Source organism: Condylura cristata, unplaced genomic scaffold, assembly GCF_000260355.1.
Source record: "Condylura cristata isolate star-nosed mole 26May11 unplaced genomic scaffold, ConCri1.0 scaffold00006, whole genome shotgun sequence".
In the NCBI taxonomy this organism is placed as follows: domain Eukaryota; kingdom Metazoa; phylum Chordata; class Mammalia; order Eulipotyphla; family Talpidae; genus Condylura; species Condylura cristata.
The window spans coordinates 64,295,717-64,310,526 of NW_004567107.1; the positions used below are offsets into that span (position 1 = coordinate 64,295,717).

The 14,810-nt window shown below is 53.6% G+C and overlaps 1 protein-coding gene across 3 annotated transcripts in view; it reads right to left on the reverse strand.

Moving 5' to 3' along the window:
* The window catches only part of CNTFR (ciliary neurotrophic factor receptor), a 48,114-nt gene extending 33,304 nt beyond the window's left edge, over window positions 1-14,810 (reverse strand). Inside the window, exons 1-2 of one of the 3 annotated variants that reach the window (XM_012721385.1) lie at window positions 14,639-14,790; window positions 6,008-6,118 (exon numbers count right to left, since the gene is read on the reverse strand). The gene's annotated coding sequence lies outside the window, so the exon portion shown is untranslated. Of the gene's footprint in view, window positions 1-3,092; window positions 3,291-6,007; window positions 6,119-14,638 lie in introns of those variants that run through there. The other 2 variants (XM_004677742.2, XM_012721386.1) reach the window with 2 other exon arrangements.

Genomic DNA, 14,810 nt, shown 5'->3' on the forward strand with positions numbered 1-14,810 from the left:
GGGGGGGACGACGACAAGATTCCGATGGATTTTGGCAGCAGCCTTAACTCAGAGTGCTCGAACCCCCCACCCCCCAGCCCTTTGCACCATGGGGACCTGAGATCAGCATGTGCGTGCCCTGCTGCACGTGTGTGGAGGCGTGTTGTGGGGGGAGCCCGGAGCCTTCCCGTGATGGGTTTGTCGGGGCAGCTGGGAGGTGTCCTGGGAAAATGGGAATCGGAATACCACCAGCCTGTACCCACAAATGGAAGCCTACTCAGGGCCGTGAGCTGGGCATGGGTGTGTGTATGTACATATAGGCAGGCTTGTGTTTCAGCAGCCCTCTAGCAAAGAAGGTCTGGATTTCTCCCTCAGAAGTCATCTGGTCCAGCCCCTTGTCTCTCAAATGGGTAACAGGGAGGGGCAGAATGGCCTCTGGACAGCATCACCAAACCTGAGGTACAAGGGCCAAATCCCTTACCCCCTGGTTCAGTCCTTCTGGCTTCTAGAAGAATTAAGAAGATTCCTCTACCCAGAAAAGGCTACGCATCAGTCAGTGGGAGAAGAGGGGTGCTCTGCAGCAGGAGGTTAGATAGCTGGAAGAACTCCATTAAGTGGGGGATGGGCAAAGCAACAGGGGTGAATGAGACTTCCTTTAGCTGGCAGAGGGTTTGCAGCACATGAGACGGGCGGGCGGGCGCAGGAAGGAGACTGCAGGGTCCTTCATGGAGTCACAAGGACAGACAGAATGATTTTCCAGACTTGGGGGGCTGGGACAAAGATATACTTGCCTCAGAATCTCCCTCTACAATCCCAGCCCCCCTCTGGCCACATCACTGCTAGGGCACAGATATATTTGGAGGAATATGTTTGTACACAGAGGGCCTATGCTTGCAAGCTCTTGTATACACACACACACACACACACACACACAAAGGGGGGCAGAGACAGCCATGCATGTGAAGGTTTAGGTTGCAACAACAAAACTGAAGATAGTCTTTCAGTTTTCAGACAAGGGCCAGAGCTGAAGGGAGGGAGAGACAGAAACTTCCACTGTATTCATGTAATAGTGTCCTGGTCTCCCTGCCCCCCCCTTACGTGTATGCACAATGCACACACTACTTCTGAGGAAGCTTCTGGTCTGCTGGGCAAGAGCAAGTCATCCTTCCTCCCGCTCCCTCCCCTCCTCACAGTGGGGAAGCCACAGCAATCTGTTCCTGATGGGTAAACACAGGCATAAGTACGTGAGCACATGCTCACACACCAGCAACTCAGGGTCACACAGCACCCAGTGCTCACTTCATCCTGAAGACAGAGCACACACTTGGGCTCTCACTCCCACTCAGCAGATTTCCCCAAACCTACACACACAGCCGTAGCTTACAGACACACCCAGGCGGCCTCTCACAGACACTGGAACTCAGACTCTACCACATCATGGCCTCCCACGTGGACACCCGCTGCCACGGTCTCAAACACACTGGTGTGCGTGCACACACGCATTACAGTCAAAGTCTCACACACCCAGACTTTCCCAAACGCGCTTACTCAAAACAGTCACGGTCTCACATATGGATACCATCACACACTGAGAACAGTCGATCTTCCACACAGATACCATCGCACCTCCAGAAATTCAGTGCCCCCAGTCAGCCTCTCACACCCCCACACCTGGCAATGGGGAAAGCAGTTATGTTCTCACAACAGTCACTGGTGCTGGGATCTTGGGCACTAGACTGTGTTTGGGGGGAGGGAGAAAAGCTCAAGGTGGCCTCAGCAGGAAGGAAAAGAGAAAGAGGAACTTTGCTGGTACCTAAAAAATTTGGACAAATAGATAATTACCATAGGCTGTTCCTTCCTTCCTAGCCCTGCTGTCACCAACATTAGATAATGGAAGAAGATCCAAGTCAGACAGGAGAAGTGGAAGAAGCCCCTGGGTGAAGTGATGGTGGCAGCAGCAAGAGCCACCAGAAACCAGTCCATTCCCATGACCCCTACTGCCTCCCCTCTCAGTCTGGCTACCTGCTGTGTGATCCCAGGCCTTTTCAAAAACCAGTCTGTGCCCACAACTGTCCACAGGGCACCCAAACATCAAGCCTGGTTGCAATAGGGGCAGGGGAGGGGAAGGAGATGCGGCCTCGACCTTAACCCCAGCTCCAGTCAAAGCCCTGTCATCAATGATGTCAAACCCCAAAAGAGATGGTGACAGACCTCCAGCAGCAGGCAGGAAGAAGCCGGTGTTCCCCTAACTTTTTGCCCTAAGGCAAGAAGCCTGAAGTGTCCTCGGGCCCTCCAGTCCCACTACCCCTACCCTGCACCACAAGAGAGCACACTGTGTCGCTGTCCAGGCAGAATGGAATCCAGACCCTAGAATAATTGGCAATGCTGCTGACAACTGCACCACTTGCCATTCCAGGTGGAGCTTGGGCTGCATGCATGCCTCTTCTAAAGGGTATCTAATAAGGTTCCATGGAGACCAGGCAGGCCAGCAAAGGATGGACAGCACAACGAAGGGACCCAGTAGAAGCCAGGTGGCAGCAGTATTGAAAGCAGGCAGTGGGAACAAAAGAAGCCAGGTAGCTGGATGGAGGGAAACAAGGTAACAGGGCCCCAAAGAAGGTAGGCTGTGGGGGTCACTGAAACCAGGCAGTGGGGACAAAGGTTAGCCAGAAGGTGGGAACAAATGAAGACAAGCAAGAGGTCCACCGGATGTGAGGAAAAAAAGATATCAGGCGCTCATCCCCTCTGTCTGATGTCACTCCCACAGCCCGGGCCTCTCCCTCAGTAGCCCCCTTCCCACCCCTTCCCACCTAGGCGGTGGTCTCCTCCCCCAGATCAATGGACACAGCCAGAGCCCCCTCCTCTCTCAGAGGCCTTGTCCGGCTGCAGCCAATGGGCCCCGGCCCCATCCCTGGGACCTCAGGAAGTCCCAGTCCCTCCCACCGGCGGCCGAGGCAGGGGGGCTGGGTGGGGGGGGAGAGAAAGAAGAGAGAAGAGAGACAGCTTGGCAGGGGAAGCTCGCCGCCGAGCAGCCGCGGGGGGCGGGGGCCGAGAAAGGAGCGGGAAGCGCCGAGGAGAGCTGGCTGGCGGCTGGGGGCGTCTTGGCCACTGACCTGGGTCCCCACGCAGGCGCCCCGTCGGTGCCTCTGGCGCTCCGTGGGTCCGCCTGGCCGCCCACATGCATCGGGCCCCCGGGGGTCGGGGCTGGGGCCCGGGCGGCCCGCGCCGGTGCTAGAGGCTAGAGCGGGGCCGCTCCGAGAGTCCCCGCGGGCGGGCGGCCGAGGCGCTAGCGAACCAGCCGGGCGGCGAGCGGGCCGGGCGAGCGGGAGGGGAGGAAGGAGCGCGCCGCGAGCGAGCGAACCGGGCGAGTGAGCCGAGCTAGCGGAGGGAGCGAGTGAGGGACGGCAGGCAGTGAGGTCATCCTTTGAATCTAATTGTCTGAGTCAGGAGGAGATGTGGCACTTGATGCAGGAGGAGGGGTGGGGAGAGGGACCCTCCAGGCTGCAGGGCCCGGGCCTTTCCTCACACCCAGGGGCGACAGTGGCCTCCCTTCCCCCCCACCCAGGGTGAAAGTTGGCAATTTCACACCCCTGTCTCAGGGCTGATCTCTGCTGTCAGGGGGTTCCTGTGGTCACCTTTATTCTCTGGGGTGACAGGGACTGCCACCCAGACCCAAGTCACCTTACTACTTTTCTGATGGCAATGGAAGCCTGCCACCCATCCTGGGCTTAGATTCCCGTCCTCTGAGGATAAAGGGGGAACTTTAGCCAGTCTTCCAAATTACCTTCTTGCACTTTAGAAGCATGAAATGACTGCCCAAGTTACTTCTCCCACTGAGAATTTGAAGGAATTTCGCTCACCTTTCTGCCCTCTGAGAATGACAGGGCAGTGGTTACTGGGTCCTCCAGATGCTGCACTTAGGGGGGTCATCAGGACTGCCAACTTACTCCAAGGTTTCCCTATTCTGCATGTCCAACCCTTGAGGAAGGGCAGGAGCAGGGCCAGCTGCCCAGGGAACCAGACTGCTCAGACGGTGGGGAGGCAAGACAGCAAGTGGGCCCTGGGCCTGTCAGGTATGCACAGCAGCATGGACCCCAGAACACACACACATGTACACATACATGGTAGCGGGGGCACCCAGCGGCTGGGGATGCTCACACCATGGCTACACACCCCTCCCCTCACCCCCATAGGGGAGGGGTGATAAATATTTAAGGGGCTTTTAGCTCTGAAGGGGCTGAAGCTCGGGGGAGGGAGGGGGATCCACGATGCCTGATTAATGGGGTTACGGGCTTGGATCAATCAGTCCGCCCGCCGCTCCCTCTTCCCTCCTCCTCTTTCCCTCCTCCTAATGCGCTTTATCAGGAGACGCTTTTCTGACTTGGCAGCCTCGGGTGTTTTAAATAGACCCATTTAGAGCAGGGGTTGGGGGGGAGAAAAGGAGGGGGGAGAAGGGAAACAGAGATTGAGACAGGCTGGGAGACAGAGACAAATCAGGAGAGACAGGCCCCTGAAGAGAGAGACCAAGAGACAGAAGGAAATGCAGAGACATGGAGATAAGAAACTGAGGAGGCGTCCATGGAGGTTGAAATGGAAGGGGGGATTGATGGGGAGCCTAGGGAAAGCTGGAGGCCAAGAAGCAGAAACAAACAGAAAAAAAAAAGGCAGAAAGAGAGGAAAGGAGTCACCAGCAGCAGGGAGAAACCCAGAGAGGCTCTCTGCAAGGGCTGAGTGCTAGCCTGGGAGACAGCAGATACCTTTTATTTCCAAAAACAGTTTTTCATCCACTTTGTTAAATTAAAAAGCTGTTTTTAAAGTGGTGCTGGAGGTGCTGCTGGAGGAGGGTGGACAGAACTGCCAAGTCCTCCCTCCTGGCCTCTTCCTCAGAGGGCCCCCACAGAAGCTGCCTCAGCCTTAACCCCCTGGGGTGTTCTCCAGCTCCCCTACTCTTTGCGATCCTCTGAGATCCCCAGGGACAGGGTCAGGGCATCTGAGCTACTGTTCACTGGCAGGAAGTTCTTCCTGCTGTCTGGCTTCATTCCCTCTTGCTTCAGAGAGTCCATTCTCTTACATGACCACTTGCCTTCTCTTCTCCAGCCCTGTCCCGACTCTCTAAGCTGTCCCAAGTTAGAGAGAGGATTATGTGCCTTCATGGCTTAGTAGCTCACTTTCCCAAAGAGCCATCCAACTCCATCCAGGTGTGCCCCCTATAAATATTTACTATCTATTATTCTATAAATCCTGACTTCTATCTGATACCCCACCCCATGTCCTTGGGTTCTCTGAGAACAGTGAGGTTGAAGCTCAACTCTCTTAACTGTCTTCTGGAGCCTCCTGCTTCCCTTCCTCCTCTTCAGAACCCCAGGTCCATCTTAAGCCCCTTTTCTGGCTAAGTGTCAGTCTGGAATACCTCACCCCACCCTCAAAAACACCACAGTCCTAGTTCTAAAGGGTCATTCCCCCCTACTCCGGGGCCGGGAAAATGGCCAGTCTGTTTGGGAGCTGAGATGAAAAGCCCAGCCGGCCTTTGTGGGCCTCTGGCGGGTTTTGGACAATAGGCCCTTCCGTTCCGCTCCAGCGCCTTGATTCCTTGGACACCCCCACCCCCAGGCTGCCAATCCAGGGGCCTTGCCTAGGCTGAATAAAGGCAAGGAGAGTTAGGCCCGGCCCCATGGCTGGCCCCAGAAGATTCTGGACTTTCTGACACCCCCACCCCCATCCCATCTCCTCTAAGCCCAGCTGCTCTCCCTATCAAGCCAGAGAGAGGAAGCCTGACAATGAGACAGAAACATACTCCCACATCCCAGGATTCAGTCTTCCCAAAGCACAGCCCAGTTTTCTAATCTAACTTTGCCCTCGCCTGTGTCACTGTGGGTCTCTTTTACCTTATGGGCCTACCATGGGTCATAAAAAGCCTCAGAGGATGAGATCTCAGGACCTCCCTCACTCTGATCCCAGACCTATAGCCCCCCACCACACCTGATGCCCTGAGAGTAGCCTGTCTTCCGGGGGGGCCCCCAAGACATACCTCTTCACCACTGGCTATACACGGAGTGCATCAATGTCCTCCTCCTCCAGACCAAACTTTTCTCGAAACTTCCAAAACCAAAGGGGTGGGACGATGTGACCAGGTTGGATTCTAAAACAGCAAAGGGCACACATGAAGAGGTCAGAGAGGAACCACGGGCCTTGGTTCAACTCAGCGTTCCTTCCCTGTTCACAACCCTAATATGGGAGGGAAGCAGCTAAGTATCTAGAGGAGATATTGGGAGTAGTCCAGACTGTCCCCAGGACCCCTTGCTGTCATGAGGTTCTGAACCACAGAGACAAAGAGAGGCCAGAAATCACTGACCCTGACACCACACACAGATCCACGTGCATCCCCACCCACAGATAACCCCAAACCCCCCACTCAACCAGTTGACAGACTCAAGCACCGCCATGTCACACACATCCTCACACGCACACTCACACGGAGACATATGGTCACCGGCAGGGCAGAAACACCCGCCATCATGCCACCCTCTTCCTCTCCCCTCATCACTGCTATGATTTATTGAGCATCTGTTATGTGTCAGGGACTATGTCAGGCACTCTATATGCATTATCTCATTTAATCCTCATGACTTCTCCATGAGGTAGGTTCTATTATTATTCCCATTTGACTGCTAAGGAAACTGAGATTCAGGAAGGCTAAGTAACTTGCCCAAGACTACAGGGCTGATCAGTTCCAGAGCAGAAGTTTGAGTGTAGTCTAACTCTAAAGCCTCTCTGCTGTAGCAGTGTGTCCCCAGAGCTCACTCTTGCCACCAGTGTCTTTCCCAGTAACAGTGGTAACAGCTAACACTTCTTCAGGGTTCTTGATGAGTCTAACACCATGACACATACATTTTTTGCACTAAATCATCAAAACAAACTTTGGAGTTAATCTTACGTCTACTTTACAGATAAGGAAACTGAAGCTCGGAGAGCAAAATCACCTCACCCACTCACACAACTGGTAGCTGGTAAAGCCACTGTTGCTTCTATGGCTCCAGCTATGCAACAGAGCCCACACGCTTCATGAGACCCTCAGGTCAAACTTTCCCCACCCCCAAATCCACACCCCAGGTGTCTGCAAAAGGTATGAACAGGTGCCTCATTACATACACGTGAGAAAGGGACTCCATGCCACCCAACCCCGCCAGAGATGCAGAGTAACCACCCACCAGGCAGAGAGGGCCAGAAACTAACAGGTGTTAGAGACGGGATGGCTCACAGTAACAGATACAAGCATGCCAAGAAGGAGGCCCAAAGAGAGGGTAACAGAGGGAAGACAAGCAGAAGAAACACACCAGGACAGAAAAAGAGACAGTCACCAAAGGAGATGATAGGCAGAGAGGAGGGCACAAACGGACATGAAAAGATTGATAAACAGAGACACGGAGACACATAGACCCAATGAACCTTCGCAAAAAAAAAAAAAAAGACACAGTTTGAGCCCAAACTGCCTGTGGTATGTGTGTATGTGCGTGCCCGTGGCGGGGCACGCAGTCTGTATCGCTACGCACATTACACCAGCTGCTTCCAGCAATTTCATCTGATTAATAATAAATGCCCCATAATTACAGCCGCTCCCCCAGTCCTTCTTCCTGTTTTTTGTCAGCTGCCGCCAGGGCAGCCCCCCCAACCCACCCCGCCGTGGACCCCATGGCCCCCTCCATCCTCACCTGCTGCTTTCTAGGAGGCTGAAAGGGCTTGGGCTGATGGAGGAAGCCAGATTCCCAATCTGAGGGGAATACCCACCTCTGTATCTTGGATTAATGCTGGCTTCCTCCAAGCAAAAGGTCATCTCCCTTGGGCCTCCCTCAGAACGCTCCCCTTCCCCTGGGTATAATCTGTAACCCCTGTGTGGTCTAGGGATCCGGGTCTACGAAGCAGTGAGATGAACTCTGACTACCCTTGCCTATTCTTTTTTTTTTCTTAAAGATTTGTTTTTATCTATTTACCCATACAACAACTGGGGTATAGGCCAGAAGTGAGGGGAGTGAGAGGATTGACCAGAGACAGAGTGGGGAGTAGATCAGGCAGACTTATTGAAATACACTGCCACGGAGGGGAGCAGAGGGCACGACAGGAGAGGCCTGCTGTGCCATGTGGGTCAGTTCCCTGGCAGGGATCAAACTTGAACTCATGCAACTCACGCTACCGTGGCTGGTGATAGCTTGAGTGGTGCAGAGACTTAACCCCTTGCATCACCAGGGAAGCCCCTTGCCCATTCTTTATCACTCATTGGCTGAAAGACATCTTCATTCACAAACTTCCCCTAGCCTCCGAACCTAACAAAAGAAAGGGGCCAGGATAGGGGCCCTGGCCCATCACCCCAACCCAGGCATCCCTATTCTCTGATACTGTCTCCCCTCATGCTTTGGATACTCTGTAGCTCTGCCTCCCATTCCTGAGCCACACCCCCACTCCCCCCACCCCCCCAGGTCCACCTCCTTCCAGCCTCCCACCCTAGTTCTCCAAGGCAGCTCTATCAGAATCAGCTGCGGGTTTGTGCTGATCTGTTTCTAATCGCTGGGGCCTGGTTCACGCTTGCCCCCACCCCCCAATATTGATTCCATTATTTGGAGAGTCATTGACGTCAGGGGCTTGGATGAGTGCCAAAACCGCCTCTCTCCAGGCCTGGGCCAGGGCCCACCCCCCATCCCACAATTTCACGGAGGGCCCAAAAAGGTCAGCTCACAGGCCAAGGTCACACAGCATCTGCCCTCGGGAGGCTGGGCTCTTCTGACTTTTGGGGGACCACTGTGCTACTCCCTTCTCCTGGGGAGAGGGGCTACAAAGAGCCCCAAGGGTCAGAAATGTGAGGTGGAGGGATAAAAAAAGGAGTTTTCAAGAATCTCCTAGGGACTGAAGCAGCAAGAAGAGGCTCTAAGAGGTATGGATGGGGCAGTAACTGAGAAAAGGCTACTTGGGAAAGATTTTGTTTTTATTTACCACACGATCACTTCAGAATATACTAAAGCTGGATTTGGAATGGTTAGTATGGGCTACTTGGTTTTTGTGTCTGTTAGCTGATCTATCTCCAGACTGTCTGAGAGAAATTCTCTGCAGTGTAGAATAACAGATTACTCTAAATGTGGCCATAATTTAACTAACTGGCCTCATCAATTGCTAAGTCTCTGCTCCCTATAAAACAAAGGCTCTGTCTCCTGTGCATCCCTTGCTCAGTTTCCCCATACCCACACACTCTCCCAGTGTCTCCTGGCTCTGGATGAGAGTGTGTGTGTCTCTCTCAGTGTCACTGCTATACCAGCCCTCACTGACAGTGCTGAGGCTCTGGCTGGGCAGGGTATTTTTAGGATCTGAACCCTGTGTTCTCAGACAGACATTAATAACCAATACAGATAGTCTGATGCCCACAGCAGCTACAAAGCCTCAAAGCCTAGCCTGGAAAGCTCAGAGATGGGGTCTACTGTCTCGGCTACAGTCCAAGAAACCCAGACCTAGGAAAAGCAAGGTCATAACCACATCAGGAGAAAAAGACTTTCCCACCTTCTGAAAAGTCCAAATACCTAGTAGTGGGAAGAAGACAGAGGAGAGCTGTCTTCACAGAGGTGACTTCTGCCACAATCTCAGGGTCATTGCCCTGACCCAATCTCCTAGTCTAGACCTTTCAAGGAGAAAGCAGCTACCTACCCTGTGCGTGCCTTCCCTGAGTGCGGGGAAGTCCTTCCTTTAGTCCAGCCTGGAAACTACTCTGGTCCTTCAAGCCAAATAAGGAGTATACAAGAGAGGCTGTTGGATCTCAAGTCACACACCTTAGAGGGTCCCCACTCCCCATGTTCTGTCCCTCTCAATGATTCTTTCCTCAGTATTTATCAAGCATTTAAGACGGTCCTGCCCACAAGGAGCATTCAATCTGATGGGAGAGAAGAAGCTTTATTCACTCAGTGCTGGCCTCCACTGTGTACCAGGTCTGTGCCAGGGGCAGGCACACCATGGTGGACAAGGCAGACCCAGTGCTGGGTGCCACGTTGCTCACAGGTGAGCATCGTGTAAGTGGGACATACTGACGGCCCTGGATCTGGAAAAACACAACCTCCTGCAGCACTGAACACTCTTCAGAACTGGGCCCTTGTGCTAACCTGAGGTCACCATCATTGTCAAACTTACGTTCCTTCCCCTGTAGCTCCAGTGCCAGCTTCTAGGAGCTGGTTCTGCGTACCAGCAAAGCCTGTCCCTTCCCCTACATCTGTCCTGGCTCCTCCGTACACCTCTTGGCCCCCAGAGCTCCCTGCTCTGATGACCCCAAATCCATAGTGGCTTTGTGCTTTTGAAGGCTCTTCTCTGCCCTCTGCAGAGGTAAAGCAGGGTGATGACCTCAGCACTCTAGGCCCACAGGGATCACTTGCCTCCCCAACCCCTCCCCACAGGAAGCCAGGAGCCCTGTGGGTGTGGGCCACAGGAGTTTACACAGCTGAGGACTCCCCCACTCCTCCCACCTCCTGGCAGATCTGGAGGAGGGGTCAGCTCTCCTCAGCCTCCATGCTCTCTGGGACCCCCCAAACCAGGCACACATGGTCCCCCCCAACCCATCTGCATTTCAAAGAAAATCTACTCCATATGTTTCCGATTCATTTACACTTCAACTCACCATGGGGGGGCAGAGAGAAGGGCGCCTCGCCTCCAAACCCCCTACCCCCATAGGGGGGCTGGAGAGCATGTGTCTCCTTCTGGGGCCGGGAGCCCAGCCATCTGAGCCCCACAGGCAGCTCCACAGGGAGATAATGTACCTCTGGCAGCCCCAGCATTGGCCTCCATACTGGGAGGGCAAATAGAGCCAGGGCAGAGTCTCCAGGCCAGGTGGAGTCTTAGGGCTGGTTGTACTTATATACCCCCCTCCCCCCCACTGCCAGCCCAGCATTGCTACTGCTTTTCTGGGGGGTGCAGTGGAGAATCCTGGGCATGCCCTGGCTCCAGAATAAGGGCTCAACAGGCATTCCAGAAGACACTGAAATACAACTTAACTTGGCCCCTTCTCCAGCCAGGGCAGAGAAGATGGGTTCCAGTTCAGTCTCCTCTGCCAGCTACTTTCTCACCACAGATATGGGGTTATAGCCTCTCCTAGGATCAGAAATTCAACATCCTGGAAGGGCAAAAGGAGCCAACAGTCTACCTATTGCTGCACCAGGTCAGTCTTCACACCCCTCCCACTCTAAGGAAGACCTGGATAGGGAAGATGAGTTGGGAGGTCGTTTGTCTTATTTCCCCACACCTGACTCTACTACAGAAAGGGTGTCCAAAACTGTTTAAGGGGGATGTGCATCTGCATGACACACGGGGACATTCGTGTAGGTGTTACCCTATACCAAAAATCTACAAAGAATTTCCTGCCAAGACCCTCTTCTCCTTGTGGAAGGAAAGACAGAGAGGAAGGCTTAACTGGGTCATTGTTTGCCACCATCCTCTCTTAGCCCACAGCCCAAGTGAGAGAAGTGACCAAACATGTCTCCCCTCCCCTTTCCACCTTTGAAAGGGAGAGATCCTGTATCAGTCTCTATTCCTCATCCCAAGTGCCCTGGCAAAATACCATAAACCATGGTAAAGCATGGGTGTGTCTGACTGAATTCCAAGTTCCACGAAGAGAGTGGACACCAAAATCGTAGCATATTCCCAATATGAACCCAGGTTGCAGAGTGCATCTGACTGTCAGCCCCCAAACTGAAGTGGGACTTTAACAGGATTCCCATACGAATCTATATAAGCATTAGAGTCCTAATGTAAGCCTGAGTGTGAGCATCTCTGGTCATAACGGCATTCTGAACTGAGCTGTGGTTCCCCATATGAATCTAAGTGTAAGTACTAGAATCCTTTTGTAAGTCCAAGTGTGAACACTGAGCCCCTAAATGATCTGCCAAGGTAGAAGTAAGGATCTTGAGCATGAGTACTAGGGCCCTACTGTGAATCCAAGCATAAGTTACCACATCTTAATGCAAATCTGAGTGTGAGTCCTAGGAGGTACAGGAAGTGGAGGGAGTCACCAAGATCCCAGAATAAGTCTTAAATGTGAGCCTCAGCTTATCTAATCCCAAGGGTCCACAAAAGAATCTAAGTGTGTGGGCCCTCCCTGGTGGCGACGCGGGTTGAAGCGCAGCACTGAAAGGCTAAAGCTACTTCCTCATGAGTTCGATTCCTGCCTGCCCCGGAGGTGACCACATGGCGCAGCAGACCTCTCCTGGCCCGCCCGCTGCTCCCCTCAGCAGTGTACTTCGTGGAGGATCTGCCTGTTCTGCTCCCCACTCTGTCTCTGGTGAAGCCTCTTGCCGCCCCAGTTCTGTGTGCACAAATAAATAAAAAATCTTAAAAAAAAAAATCTAAGTATGCACCCAAAGGTCCTAGTATGAATCTGAGTGTAAGCTCCATGGCCCCTGTGTGAATCTGAACAGGCGTCTCGGCGCAGAAGTATAAATCTGAGTAAGAGCTCCAAGATGGTAGTATGAGTCTAAGAACTCACCTGTGTGATTCCCTGAGTTTGTTTATGTGAGCCCCTGAGCATGAACACCAGGATTTAAGTATGAATCTCAATAAGATCGAGTCTTGAGGCCTCCCTAGTGTCACATGGGTTAAGTCTTAGCACTATTAAACTATCACCAGCCTCTGCAGCAAGGAGTTCGATCCAGGCCAGGGAGCTGACCCACATGGTGCAGCTGACCTCTTCTGTTTCACCCACTGCTCCCCTCTGCAGTGCATTTCAGTCAATCCACCTGTTCTCCTCCCTACTCTGTCTCTAAAGAATCCTCTCATCCCCTCACACTTCTGGCCTTCACTCCAGCTCTCGTATGCATAAATAAATGAAGTGAATTTTTTTTTTTTAAATCCAGAGTCTTAGTGTGAACCTAAATTTGAGCACTAGGACCCCAGAGAGATTCTGAGTGGGTTCTAGGACTCAATGTGTCTGTGAGCCTCAGATAGAAAAGTGAACCTACTGCTGAACCTAGAGTCCCAGTGTATCTAAGTGTGAACACAGAATCCCAGTGCAAGTCTCAGTGTGAACACTACTGAAGTGTGTATCTGGACATGCGCTCCTGAATGTAAGTATGAGTCCCACTGTCACATATAACTGTGAGTCTGAACCCATATGAATGTAAATCCCAAATTTCAGTGCCCCGATGGGAATCTGACTTAAGAATTCCAAGCTCTAAGGAGTCTTAAGCATGAATTTTTAACTCTTAATTTCTGCATAAGGCACAGGTAGAGAGAGTATTAGTTCTGGTGGAGGTCCACATCACCAATTCTGACCAGACCTAGCCCAGAGAATTCTTGCAGGTTTGACACTGGAGAAAGGAAGGTAGAGTTTACTGAGACACACTGGCTCATCCATCTCCCACGCCCTGGCTAGCACCACAGTCAGAAATATCCAATTGTTCAAGCCCCATTCCCACCCAAGCAATAGTACAACATTGCACCTGAAGTTAGACACACAAAAATACTATGAGTTTCAGATACCCTAGACCTGCAGCAATTATGGGTGCACAATCACACGCAGCATTTCAGATCCCCACCACCTCAGTGATTGCATCCCTATTGACACAAATATGCCGAGGGTTACAGACAAAATAACTAGTGTTAGACACACTCCTACAGCGGCATCCACACACACGGAGTTGCAGACAAGCTGCCAGCCACACAGACACACACAGACGCTTCTCAAAGAGAGAGACTAGACGGAAAGAGAAAGAAAATCCTGAATTTTCAACAAGGCGTGAAATAGTCCTGCCCGCCTGAAGCTACTGAAGGGGGGAGGGGGCCCAGGGAGCCTGTGAGAGCGAGATCTAGACGCAGGAGAGGAGGTTCGGGAGAGGAGAGTAGAGGAGAGGAGCCCAGGAGAAGAGCTGTCCGTCTGGTGACCTCCCCGCAGCCCAGCCCCCACGCACGGGGAGATACTCTACTCCGAACAACACAGAAACACCCAGGCCGGCTCACACACAGCCGCACTGGACACACACCAGCAGACTCACAAAGAGATACTTGGGGATGAGCCTTAGCGGACTCACCGGACACATAACATAGGAGCACTTACAAAGAGATACTGGAGGAGACCCACTACATAGAGATACATACAGGCGGACTCACGAGAGAACCATAGGCAGGCTCACGCCGAGACACACACACACACACACACACACACACACCCCGTATTCGAACGGACACATACACTGGCAGACGCGCAACCATCCGTTTCCAACCCCGGGCGCTTTTAAGTCCCGATTTCTAAGAGAAAGGGAAGCCGCCTCCGGGCGCGCGGGGGTCACTGCGACCCCCCCCCCCCCCCCCAGCTCCGGAATTTTCCTAGACCCAGTGCGGGCGTCTGAGAGGTGGGGAAGAACCCGGACTCTAAGACCATCCGCCAGGGCCACCTCCCCCCAGCCTGTAGTCCACCCCCACCACCACCACGCCCAACCCCCGGCGCGCCCAGACGTGGGGGGCCGATTCGCCCGAGCCCTCCACCCCGAGTTTGCGGGCAAAGTTTCCGCAGAACTTTCCTGCCATCCCCAGGTCTCGGGCCCACGCATGTCCCCTCCCTTTTCCAGCGCGCACGAGGCCCGCGGATCTGTCGGTGAGCCGAGGGTTTGAGGGTCCGGCCGCGCGCGGTCCGCCGCTGGGTACTCACCGCGCCCTCGGGCCCCGGGGACTCGGCGCTTTGCCCTACGACGGTCCCCGCAGGGAGCGAGGCAGGGAGCGCGGAGCTACGCACTGCTGCCGGTTCCCGCCGCCAAGCCCCTCGCCGCGCGGGCTGGAGCCGCCGCCTCCGCTGCTGCCGCCGCCGCCCGCTCTGCACCGGC